The 12,382-nt window shown below is 46.2% G+C and overlaps 1 protein-coding gene across 1 annotated transcript in view; it reads left to right on the forward strand.

Annotated features, from left to right (window-relative positions):
• Positions 1–280: 280 nt before the first annotated feature.
• The window catches only part of DRAXIN (dorsal inhibitory axon guidance protein), a 119,778-nt gene continuing 107,676 nt past the window's right edge, over positions 281–12,382 (forward strand). Inside the window, exon 1 of the mRNA XM_069241248.1 lies at positions 281–340. The gene's annotated coding sequence lies outside the window, so the exon portion shown is untranslated. The remainder of the gene's footprint in view (positions 341–12,382) is intronic.

The following is a 12,382-nucleotide window of genomic DNA, read 5'->3' on the forward strand; positions in this document are numbered from 1 at the left end:
GCACGAGGGTGTTCTGTGGGGACAACTTACTCCCCTCACGTCCCTACACCCCCCCCCCCCCCCCCCACACACACACACACACACACACGTCTCACCACCCATCGCTATCCATCCTTCTTTTGTACCTCAGCCCCTAGTCTGTCTGGCCCTCCCACACACGCAGAGACATCCCGAGACCCTCAGATGTCTCCTACTCAGGCCATCTCTCATCTTAACTCCTCCCCCTTCAGTATGCCCCCCTTCCCACCGCGCCCTCTGAAGCTTCCCCACCCCTCCTACCCCGCGCACGAGGCTCTTATTCCGAGGCTGGCTTCAGAGAGTGGAGGAGCGTCAGAGACAGGTAGGGACGGGGACTCATGCACTTTACTCCCCCCCCCTCCCCATATTGTGTGGTGTGCACTCTGGTAATGTGGCGACGGGCTGTTCTGATAGCTCCCCCCAACTTTCCTCATCACCACAGTTTTTCCGTACCCCACCACTGCCCCATCATTTCATCACATGCCACTGCCCCAGATCCTTTCATAATTGCCCTCCCTCGTCTGCATGGTTTTACCCCCTCTCCCATCTACTCCTTCGGAACTGCGGCCAGAGCGGCGGGTGATGAACCAGTGGTGGGGCAGTGAATGAGGGGTTACCGGCGGTGAATTAGATGGCAGCGGAATCAGGACAGTAACGGACAGGATACCGGGGCAGTGAGTACAGTTGGAATTGGGAAGAGAAGGAAGGGGGTCCAGATTTGAATGAGAGAGGGCATGGAACAGGGGAGGGAGTGACTTGCCGCTGAATGAGGACTTATATGGATGAATATCACAGGATGTATCGGGTAGGTAATGTATGAAATCGCTCTATCAAATGAGGGGGTGTCAGATTTCGGGCACCGAACTAGCGTACCGGGATGATGAAGTGACTGGGTGTGGGGAAGTGACGTATATGGTGTTTGGGACAGTACACGAGGGGTTTTCTGGGCTGCGAAAGACGGGTATCATGACACGGTATCAGGGAGCAGTGATTAAGAGGGCTCTGGGGCAGTAAATGGAGCGTATGGAACGTAAAACGTCATCTAGGACAGTGAATGAGGATGTGTCCAGGACAGTGAATTGCTGTGTATTTGAGGCAGAGAGTGAAGGGGTGTTTGAGGCAGTATACGCGGAGAGTATGGGGCAGAGAAGTAGGGGTATCTGGGTCACTGAATGATGGGGTGTCTGGGGCAGTGAAAGGTTGGGATCTGGACGGTGAAATATGGGCTGTCTGGGGCAGTGAATGAGGTTATATCAGGACAGTGCATGACAGGATGTGTTATAAAAGGGCAGCGAATGATGCGATCTCTAGGGCAGTGAACCAGAGGGCCTCAAGGTAGTAAATGGGGCGTATGTGGGGTGTTAACGCGGGTGGATCTCGGGCAGAGAATGAGGATTATCTATGGGAGTGACGGGGGTGGGCGGGGTAGTCTGTGGCACTGAATGAGGGTGAATCTGAGACAGAAAATGACAGACTTCCCGGCGCAGAGAAAGGGCGGGTACCTGGGGCAGTAAATTAGAGGGTTTCTGGGGTGGTGGTGAGGGGCTCTCTGGGGCAGTGAACGTTGGGTGTCTGTGGGAACTAAATGCTATGGGAGCTTAAGGTAGCAAATCAGGCGCAGGTGGGGCAGTGAAGGTTGGGGTATCCGGAGCAGTGAATGAGGGGGGTTCTGGGGCAATGTTTGAGAGTACATGAAGCAGTGAGTGATGGGGTATCTGGAGCAGCAGTCTGGGCTAGTGGGTGAGCCCTGCCTCTGGCAATGAATGAGGGTGCGAGTGAGGTAGTGAGTGAGGGGTATGAGAGGGAGGGCATGACAGAGTATCTGAAGCAGTGAATGAGGGGTATATGGGACAGAGAATGACAGGGTATGAGATGCAGTGAATGAGGGGTATATGGAGCAGTGAATGAGGGGGGGTTCTGGGGCAGTGAATGAGAGGGTACCTGAAGCAGTGAATGATGAGTACATGGGGCATATAATAGTGGGGTATCAGAGGCAGTGAATGAGAGGGCATCTGAAGCGGTGAGGGGGGTTCTAGGGCAGTGAATGAGAGGGTATCTGAAGCAGTGAGGGGGTTCTGGGGCAGTGAATGGGAGGGTATCTGAAGCAGTGAGGGGGTTCTGGGGCAGTGAATGGGAGGGTATCTGCAGCTGTCACTGAGGGAGTATATGTGCAGTGAATAAAGGGGCATCTAACCTAGTGAAAGAGAGAGTATCTGGGGCAGTGAATGAGGCGGTCGAATGACGGGTTCGCTGTGCAAGTAAACGTGAGGGCATCCGGGGCAGTGAATGAGGGGGACACTGGGCGGTGTATGAGGGTATCTGGAGTACTAAAAGAGGGGTACACGGGGCAATAGTTGATGGAGCACTTGAGGGAGTGACTGGGCGGTATCCAAGGCAGTGAATGAGGGGAGCGCGGAGGGCACTGAACGAGGGGGTATTTCAGGCAGTGAATGTGGGCGTCTTGGGTATTGGTTGAGGAGGTATTTGGGACAATATTTGAAGGGACCTCTGAGGGCATGACTGTGGGGGTATTTAGAGACTGATTGAGGATGTGTGTGGGTCAGCAACAGAGGGTGTATCTGAGGGATTGAAGAAGGGGGTATCCGAGGCAGAGGACGCGTCTACGGCAGGAGGGAGGTGCGCCTGATACCGTGAACGCTTGTGTGTCTAGTGAGCGGAATGGAGGCATCTGAGGCAGTGGGTGTGTCTCCCTGCCGCGGACACAAGTCCGTGTTCGCTCCGGCCCCAGGCTTGAGCGGTTCTCACCCCTCTCGGGCTAGCACTATTCTCTGCTCCTCAGTCTCCAGGGTGGCTTGTTTTCTGCTCAAGTTCCCGAAATGCTCGAGCCCGCTTCCCGTGCCGGGCGGGCGTGAGTTGTACGTTCCACCATTAACTGGCTTTGAGATGCCCCTTTCTTAGGTGTGAGATGTGACTGACTACGAGCGCGAAATCCTCTCTGGTTCCTGTCTCAGGTGTGGAAAGCTCCGTCTGTCAGAGGAGTGACACGCTCTCTGCTTCTACCCGAACCTTTAGTTCTGTTTACCCCCAGGCCCCATGCGCTGCACACTCAGTGTTTTGTCCTAGATGTAGCATTTCCCCCTTTCGGAAGTGTGAGATGCTCGTAGTCCTTGTCCACGGTGTGAGGTCTCTCTCTCTATTCCTGCACTTGGTGGGAGATGTTCCAAGAGTGAGATCTTTGTTCCTGTCCCGGAAGTGAGAGATGCTCTTTTTTTATGACGTAAGTAGGTCGTGCTCACTGTTTCTTCCCTTGGTGTGGGATAGATTCTGTTCCTGCTCCAGGTGTGATTGAATCTCTCTGTGTCACCATCCGCTCTTTTCAATACATTATTTAAGGACTCGGTCGTGCGCGTGCAGTGCACTGTGGGAGCTGCGCGGTCAGCAGTATATGATACGTGTGGGTAATAATACCCTTTTGTCCTGTCCCCGGCTCACGCGTCTAAAATACGAAATTCTACGGGTGGGGAAGGGCTGTAATTGACAGCCCCTCCTTACCTCAGTTCCTGCAGTGTGTCATTTCGGTAGAGACATCGAGCACAGGGCGCGGCTCTTTTCAACCCCTCCATGAAGGACTCACAGACTGGCCTTTTAGAAGAGATTTTTTTTGCACCAGCATTTGCACTGTTCGAGCGTGCATGATTATGTTTGGACCGGATGATCAGTGCAAGAACGAATTCACACTCATAGAACATTTACATTTGCGGTGTATGATAGGTCACCAGCAGAGCTGGAATTGGAAAAAACGTACTGCAGAAACCCATAAATTGGGGGTCAAGGTGTGGCAGAAAAAAGAGAATCGAGTCAAGAGGGGTGGAGGTTAAAAAGCAGAGTTCGACAGTCAACATGTACATTTATTTTTAAAAATCTGCTGCAAAGACATTGGTATACAAGGATAAATGGGACAGCAAATCTGTTGTACCTTACTTATTTGGTAACAAAGAGAATTAATTTTAAAATATCCTCTAGGGCTAAAACACCCACTGGCCAGCAATTTCGAGGGGATTATAATAGTGCTAAAACAGCTCTGGTGGTTAATGCAGTTCTGTGTTTTGTCCAATCCCAATTCTGACTCAAAGTAGCATAGACGGTTAATGTCCCTACTGAAAAGCACGTTCTGCAATATGCTGCACCGAAAGGAATGCAGACGACGTGCGGGCACTGCTAAATTGTGCCCCAGTGTAGGAAAATGACAAAAGAACATATTCAGCATATTTCCCTGAGTCGGCCTGAATCCACATCTGGCCCAGAAGTAACTTATAGAACTGGGATCCTGTACAATCCCCCTACTTTCCAGCACTGGTCTCCAGAGCTAAACAGCCCAGACAGCTGTAAAATGCATGTAATCTGGTCCCAGAACGGCCTCTGAGTTTACCGCATTGAGACCTTGTCCTTTTACCCTTGGTTATCACCAAGGCTCTGGTGTCGATTCTCCTTTGTTGGTTTTCTTCCTGTAATATAAACAGTGCAACAACACTGGCAAGGTTTTCCAACCCTAATGGTTCTTCAAACTCTTTCCAGAACCTTTTCATCAGCTTGTTTTTATAGCTGTGACACCTGTAACAAATGTTCTTTATTTTCTAATATTCAACCTTTCAATAGGAAACAGTTCTATCAATTAAACCATATCTTAATCCTTACAATAATGGAAACCTCATTCAATAATATAGTTCCGAACATCCATTAAGTTACAATGATTATTTTTGTATATAGTTCCGAAATTTACTTTTCTGAACTCTATACAAAACAGTGTGATTGTGTCAGATGAGCTCCACATCGGTCATTAATCACGGTTTAAGTAAGTTATAGCTTCATCTTCCTGTTGTTATGCTGTGTTCAGGAGTAGTGCAGCCAACCAGCTTTAGCAGCAAATTTTTTCTTAAAAACAATTTTGCCCTGCACACCTCTTAAAGCCACACTCTTGCTGTATATTTGTTGTAACGCTTCCCTGACGAGGGGGTCACAACCAGCTGGTTCACTGGGTAAGCTCTGAGACTCGTCAGTCATAGAATTGGCTGGTGGGACTGGCCTATTTAGGGCGGGTCTTCCGGTGCCATTCCTGCCGGCGTCTTTCCTCTCTAGGAACAATACGTGAACCACAATGGTACCTTATCTAAACGTTCCACAATGCTAGTCACGTGCTCATGGACGTCAATTCATCGAAATGCCAGGTGTTGTGGAAGTGACATCACACGACCTTTCACATCCAGTCACATACATATAGTTATACATACACCCACAAATTCACACTCACATACACTCTCTCACACATCAACGCACTCTCACCCATAAGCATGCACACAAAAACATTTAAAAGCATTTTTTACTTACAACTGTCATGGAAGGGCATATTCCAACTAAATGTACTCCTTTTTTATCAAACGAATAGCAAATAATACAATATTATTCACTATTAGTGCAATAAAATTGACAGAAAACATAGGGAGTGGATCCCTAATTGACGCCCATAAGGACAAACCGCTTCTGTGTTCCTATGTAAGAACAAAGGTGGCCCCAGCGTGGGAAGTGTGGCCCTTGAATTCCTTGGCAGTGGACAGATAATACAAAATCCTCCACGTGGGTATGGGTTGCAACTCACACACTATTTTAAACAGATCAATAAAACGTATCAAAAGTTGTCAGATTCAAAACGATTTTTGCTTTCATAATCCAGGTGCTCTTCATAAGTGACAGCACACTGCAGGTGAGTAAAGTGAACTAAAGTGCACCAGTGTTATTTATAAAACAATATATACAAATGTAGCTAAAGGATCATGTGTTCTTCTATGCAACACCCATAATACAGGTGTCGAAAATCCACTAGCAGCTTTAAAATCAGTCCACATTCAATTCATGTCCCTGTTTCGACCCAACCTACAAAATTAGTTCAAAATGGGTCATCATCAGGACAAGATGTTTCTGTAGGAGGACACAAACATCTCATCTCAGACACTCACTTTTGTGCCTCCACTCTTTCAGCACCATGCATGTCAAACTTTAAACACAGTCCTGAGTCATTGAGACCTCTTTATTTAAAACACACTGCTCTGCACTATAATGGCACCTATTTCACATGCTACATAAGGTGTTTCTCAGAACTCACAGGGCCTCACATCCAAACCTCTTTGTTGTTTATACCGTGGCAATATGTGGCCTCAGCGATAGAAATAAATAGAAGGTGAACCCTTACAGGGTCAACCAGTGGGGAAGGTGGGTTTGCTACCAAGGGCTTTCCATCTGGAGTTGTGTAGGAGTCATGTGGGGAGGGTCTGGGACCCCTCTGACTGAGCATGGCCCCTGCACTTTTTTTGTGAGTCGAACGCCCCCTTTCAAGGGCAGGTTGCATTGGGAGCCCAGGTGTATGGCTCAATGTGGACCACAGGAGTGCAGTACTCAGAATCTTCTTCCCTCTTGCTCATTTGTGTATGTGTCTGCTTTGGGTAATGACTTTCGCACAGTCCAGCCAATATTGAGGCCAAGCTGACACAAAGTCTGATTTTCTGTAGGAATTCTGGGTCTTTTCCACCATAATCTTTACATGTGGTGCAGTGTTTTGAGTTTGATTATTGGTCCATGGGGAAGCAGAAACGCTCTTTCATTGCTGGGTTTACTAGAGCTAAACAAGTAAAAACTGTTGGTTTTAGATCATGTTTGCTTCATACAATTGGAAGAAGTCCCACTATGCACTATCTAACCGACTCCGAACTTTCAAAAATAAACACTGATACAAAATGAAATGAGTCATCCATTCTTTGCATTTCAATTGTGTTTGAATGTAGTTGTTTCCACACGATGTTTCTGGAGTACATCAATTCACTTGCACAAAAATACTGTGCTAGTTTCATTTGGATCAATAACGAAGGTAAATCACCAAAATCTGTGGTGCAAGAACTAATGCAACAAACTCCTTTTGAAACTTCACGTTTCCAGGTGTGCCCGATGCATCTCCGACTGTAGTAGCCCTTCATCAATGGAATTCACTAGAAATCAAATAGTAGAAAAGGAATGTATGTTATAACCTGAAAGTACCACCAAAGAAATCACTTATTTTTTTTATTCTTATTTTTGTTAATGTATGCCTTTTACAAATCCCAGGCAGTGTTTCATGTATTACATAAAACCAGTGAACACCCCGAATATGTTGCATAAATCAAAAAGGTGAAATACCAAGCTGATCATATCTTTAAATCACCAGCTTTTATTGCATCTCAGTGTACTGTACTCTATTTAGAGAAGAATGAAAACAAAATTAGAACTCCCTTTCTCAAACTGATCCATGATAATTCTAAGATAACCAAATGTGGTCAAAGTACATACCTTAAGAATAATCTTACTTTTGATTCATTTATTCCAAATTAATTTAAGACCATTATACGTTCCTATAAGTTACCAGACGTAATCCAGGACTCAAACTCACATACCTTAAAAAAATCAGGTTCCTTTCAGTGTCTCTTTCATCATACCTGAGCCCCATTAATGTCACTGGATCACAAACCTGGTTCATGTATTTCTGCTGTTTAAAATGTCACAGCTCCCACCAAAGCCATGCCGTACAATACATATTACCTATAAGACGAATATTACTATTTTGGTAATTTATCAGCCATAACCACAGCCAATATAATTTTGAAAGTTTTTCAGACACAATCAATGCTTATGGGCCTTTTCTCTGATCTATACAACAAACCCAGCCCGTTGATACTTATAAGCATGCCTACTGGAATTATGCGGCAGGCAGGACCCAATTATGCAGCAGAGTTGACTACATTATGTTTCAAGAAAAGGAAAATTATGCAGCATAATGTGAGAAATTTTGTGATAGCATTACTTTATTATGTTGTCATCTCTACCAATTTTAACACAGTTTGACCAAAGATTTTATCTCATTAATATTGATTTAACATCCAAATGCAGCAATAAACAACGGAAAGTTGACTTGTTAACGTTTATGAAGGGCCATCCACTGCACAGCAACATATGTTGGCGCATTTTTGGTAACCTTTGTTCTATTTGAGCTTGAAACAAAATGTGCTTGTTAAAACCAGCAGCTTATGCAGCAGATGAAAGAATATGGACCTCACTTCTAGTTTGGTGGACGGTAAAGCCATCCTGCAAACTCCCAACAGGGTGGCCACCTCCTTCATGGCGACCACTTCGCCGGAGTTATTAAGAGTTTCCCACTAGGTCCTGCCAACCTAGCTGGAAACAGTCTATAGCAGTGCCTCCTGCGCATAATCGAGTCGGAGGCAATGCTGTAGCCCCCAGGGTGCACCAGCAGCCTGTGAACATTGTGACAGTGCTGGGCTGGGGGCCCCCCTGCACCTTTTCTCCATCAGCCTTTTCATGGCAGTGTTGCTGCTATGAAAAGGCTGGCGGAGAACAAGATCGTAATCCACAGGTCAGCACAGCATGTGTTGCTGCCCTGGTGGATTACGATTTCTTCCACCACCAGGCCCCCGAGATCACAGATCCTACTGGTGCTGGTGGTTCCCTGGCAGTCTGACTGCCAGGGTTTTAATGTACGGTCAGACCGCCACAACAGCAGTGATCCTGACCGCCACCACAAGAGTGGCACTCTGAAGACCGCCATACTCGTAATGAGGCCCTACGTGTCAAATGCATCAAAACCATATTTATGAAAAAATACAATGGCTGCAAAATCACAAAATTACAGTAGCCCTGATAATAAACAGGCCATATTACATATGTCTATGGAAAATAGGTGATCGGAATTGATATTAATACCATCACACTAAAATATTTTTTTGTTTACAAAAAAAGCCGCTTGCTCTCTGTTCGTATCTCAAGGCTAACATGTTGTCTGCTCATAATTAAAGGTGTGAGATGATCTTTGTTTCTGTCTCCTGTGAGCAATGCTCTCAGTTCACACCTCAGGAGTAACATACTCTATGCTCATGTTCTTAGTTTGAGATACTCTACTCCTCTGTGTTGGATGTGTAATTGTCTGTCCAGGAGTCTCAGGTGTGAAATGGCGCAGGCTCTTGTCCATAGTATACCAATGTTCTATCCTGCTGTATTAGGCATGAGGTTTTCTCTGTCCCTAACCCAACATATGTGTGATGCTCCCAGCTTCTTCTGTCCCAGATGTGAGGTGCTCTATCATCCTCTCTCAAGTGTGGGATTCTCTCTGCTTACATCACGTGTGTGAATTTCTCTTTGGTCAAGTTGCTAGTGTAAGACGATCTCAGCTCTTTTTTTTATTAGTGTGCACCTTGTTCTGTCTTCCTACTGCCAAGTGTGAGATGGTCACCGCCTCTCTCATGGACGGTCAAGTTCCTGCTTTAATATGCTTTGCCCCACTGTGCCTGATGTGGGATAGATTCTACATTGGCCCGGTGTGAAATACTTTCTTGTCCTAGCTTGAGTTTGGGATACTTTTTGGCCTACTCCTATCATAGATATGAGATGCCGCCTGCTCATGAATTAGGTGCTGTTTCCTGCATCCCAAGCGTGAGCTCCGCTCTGCAGTGCTTGCCCCAAGTGTGAGATGCATTCTCCTATAACAGATGTGAGATGGTTTCTCGTAGCTCTGGTTTGAAATTTTCACCCCTCATTTTGTTAGTGTGAGAGGCCCTCTGTTCCTGTCCTGCATTGAGATGCTCTCTCCCCTTATCTCAGGCATGAGACATTCTCTTTAATCTCTTGTTTGCAATGCTCTCTGTTCATCTCCTAGGAGCAGTGCTAAAATAAAGGGGATCATGCTGAATCCAACATCCAGCAGCTGTTATTGAGCCAGATCAGTGATCCATTTGGCCGCAGTGAAATATGCTGGATTTGTCCCGGTGCAATTTTCCAATACAGGACACATTTCAGCACCTCCCGTACATTGTCCCATATGTTTCTGTTTGTAGCAGCAAAGTGCACCTGGAGATGGCCCTTTCTTATTTTAGATTCTAGTGGGTCCCAAAACGAAGGCTGAATTTAAAGGGCCATCAGCTCCTCTTTTGTTTGGGTATAATCATAGCTGGGAGCTATCTGGAGCATAACACCTAGATACCAATGCAACGGAGGGAAACAAAAGCAAACACCTTATTATCCATTCACAAGTGCTTAAGAGAATCTACGATTTGGAAGCAAGCAGTTGGCTTTGTTCATTCTTTGTGTATAAGAGATATGCATGCACTCTAAGAATGTCAGCTGTATTAGTCTGTATGAGTATATACACGATTCACAATTTAAATAGAATTCACTTTTTATTTATTCCTTTTATTCTACTCGTCCCAATTTAGGGTGTCAGAGGGCTTTACATTACACACACACAATATGCATTAACAATAAATCATACAAGTGTGTTAGTCAATGTCCAGGATTTTACTTAAGACAATGAAGGTTTCAAGGTCTAGGAGTCATACATATTTAGTGGTAGGGTTTATAAGTTAAGGGTGCATTGACCGGAGAAACATAAAGTCAGGATATAAAATGTAACGCAGTGCTTGGGGTTGAATTTTTAAAAAATAAATGTATAAATTCACTGTCAGCCTGAGCTATTCATGACTACTCACTTGTGACTCCATCCTCTTTTAGTAGCCACGCCTTGAAACTAAGGGCCATATTTCCAAACTTTTGAGCAGGGCAGTGCTCCAAGCCTTCTTGCTGTGCTGTCGTGTCCTTCCCTGCATCAAAATAAAAGTGTAAGAGTGTACTGTATCTACATGATATGGTACATTCCTGTCCTTGTCTGCTGCGCTGGTGCACAAATTGCTGCCTAGCACCAACACAGGCACCCTTGCACCATGATGCAAGGGTGTCTGCATTGCGGGGATGATTGTTTTTTCTGCAGGAAGGGAATCCTCCCCGCACAAAAATAATGCAAAAGGTATTTTCCTTTTTCTATGTGTGCGGTATAATGCAGCACACATAAAAAAAGGAAAACGTGAGGAGAAATAAAGGTATTTCTCCTCATCGCGTCTCCCATATGCCTTCCCTGGGGAGGCGTAGACTTTTGACGTATTCCCAGGTTTACAGATCCTTGTAAATCTGGGTATGCGAGAAAATCCATGGTTGTTGCGTGGGAACACCCACTACGACACCCATGAAATGCCTCGTTGAGGCAGGGTAAGGCAATGCAGCAACGTGCGCTGAGTTGCCTTACTGGCCACGAAAAGTGGCTTTGCGTGGCCCATATATGGGCCTGCAGCCTGCGCCATCAGTGCATCAAAAAAGTGACACACCAGGGGCGCAAGCTGCTTGTAAATATGACCCTAAATGTATAGGTTCCCATCGTACAATTTTGCAGTTCGAGCACTGCCTAGGTGTGAGATGGTGTCTGCTCTTCTCTCGGATGTGCGGTTTTCTTTTGTCTCAGTTCATGTGTGAGATGCTACCTGCTCTTATCTCATGTAAGATGATGCCTTGCTATATTTATCCGCGATGTGATATCTCCTGTCTCAGGTGTGAGATGCCTTCTACCCCCTTAGGTGATGCCCTTTGCTCACGTACGATATGCGAAACGCTGATTCTTATACCCCAGGGTCTGCGGTCCCTTTGGCATCAGATCTGGTTTCAGATAAAGCTCTCTGTTATTCTTCCTTGTGTGAAATGCTCTGTCGTATCTCGATTTAGAACGACATATATATTTATACTCCTGTTCCAGGTGTCAGATATACCCTGGCGTCTGTCCCGGGTGTGAGGTGCGCCCTGCTTCAGATATAGTTCATATTTCAGCCCATCTTCAAACTGACAACGCCCCCACCCCCGCCCCCCAAAAGAACCGTAGCCTGTATTCGATCATCGTCACTTCTGTTAGAGCCATCTGCGTTGTGTGAAATTAAACACATCTCCCCCACCCGCTATCTTCTACCGCCGTGACCTCGCCCCTCAATTTGTGAGCGTCCAGCCATCAGACACGTGCTGGTGGGCGTGGCAGCTCGTGCGCGCGTGAGCTTGTTTCAGCTTATACGCTTTCAAGTACGGAGAGGGGACTTTTCTTAAAACAAAGGCTTCATGGGAGAGAAATCTCCGTCTGATGTGGAACTGACGGATAGTTTAGGACAGTTTTAATGAGATTACCACCCCCTGCCGTCTCCTCAGCATCATCTTCGATGTATTACCGGGCATGCCGCGTTTCTTAATGAGACCCCCAGGGAGCACCCCACTCCTCCACCAGCTGGGAGGATCATTATGCTGCGCTGTCAGTCGGCGACAGCATTTTCATCCCCAAATTCATCTGAAAAGTCTTGCCAAGCACACGAACATTAAAACAAAGACGGCTGTGAGTGTCTGCTTAGTATGTTAGTCTGGTACTACGCACCGACAGTTATTTTACTATCAAACATGCGTTGTGAATATGGGCCCATCACCCGTTCACTTTGTCGATGGGTCCCGGGTC

The sequence above is a fragment of the Pleurodeles waltl genome, chromosome 6, assembly GCF_031143425.1.
Source record: "Pleurodeles waltl isolate 20211129_DDA chromosome 6, aPleWal1.hap1.20221129, whole genome shotgun sequence".
Lineage (NCBI taxonomy): Eukaryota > Metazoa > Chordata > Amphibia > Caudata > Salamandridae > Pleurodeles > Pleurodeles waltl.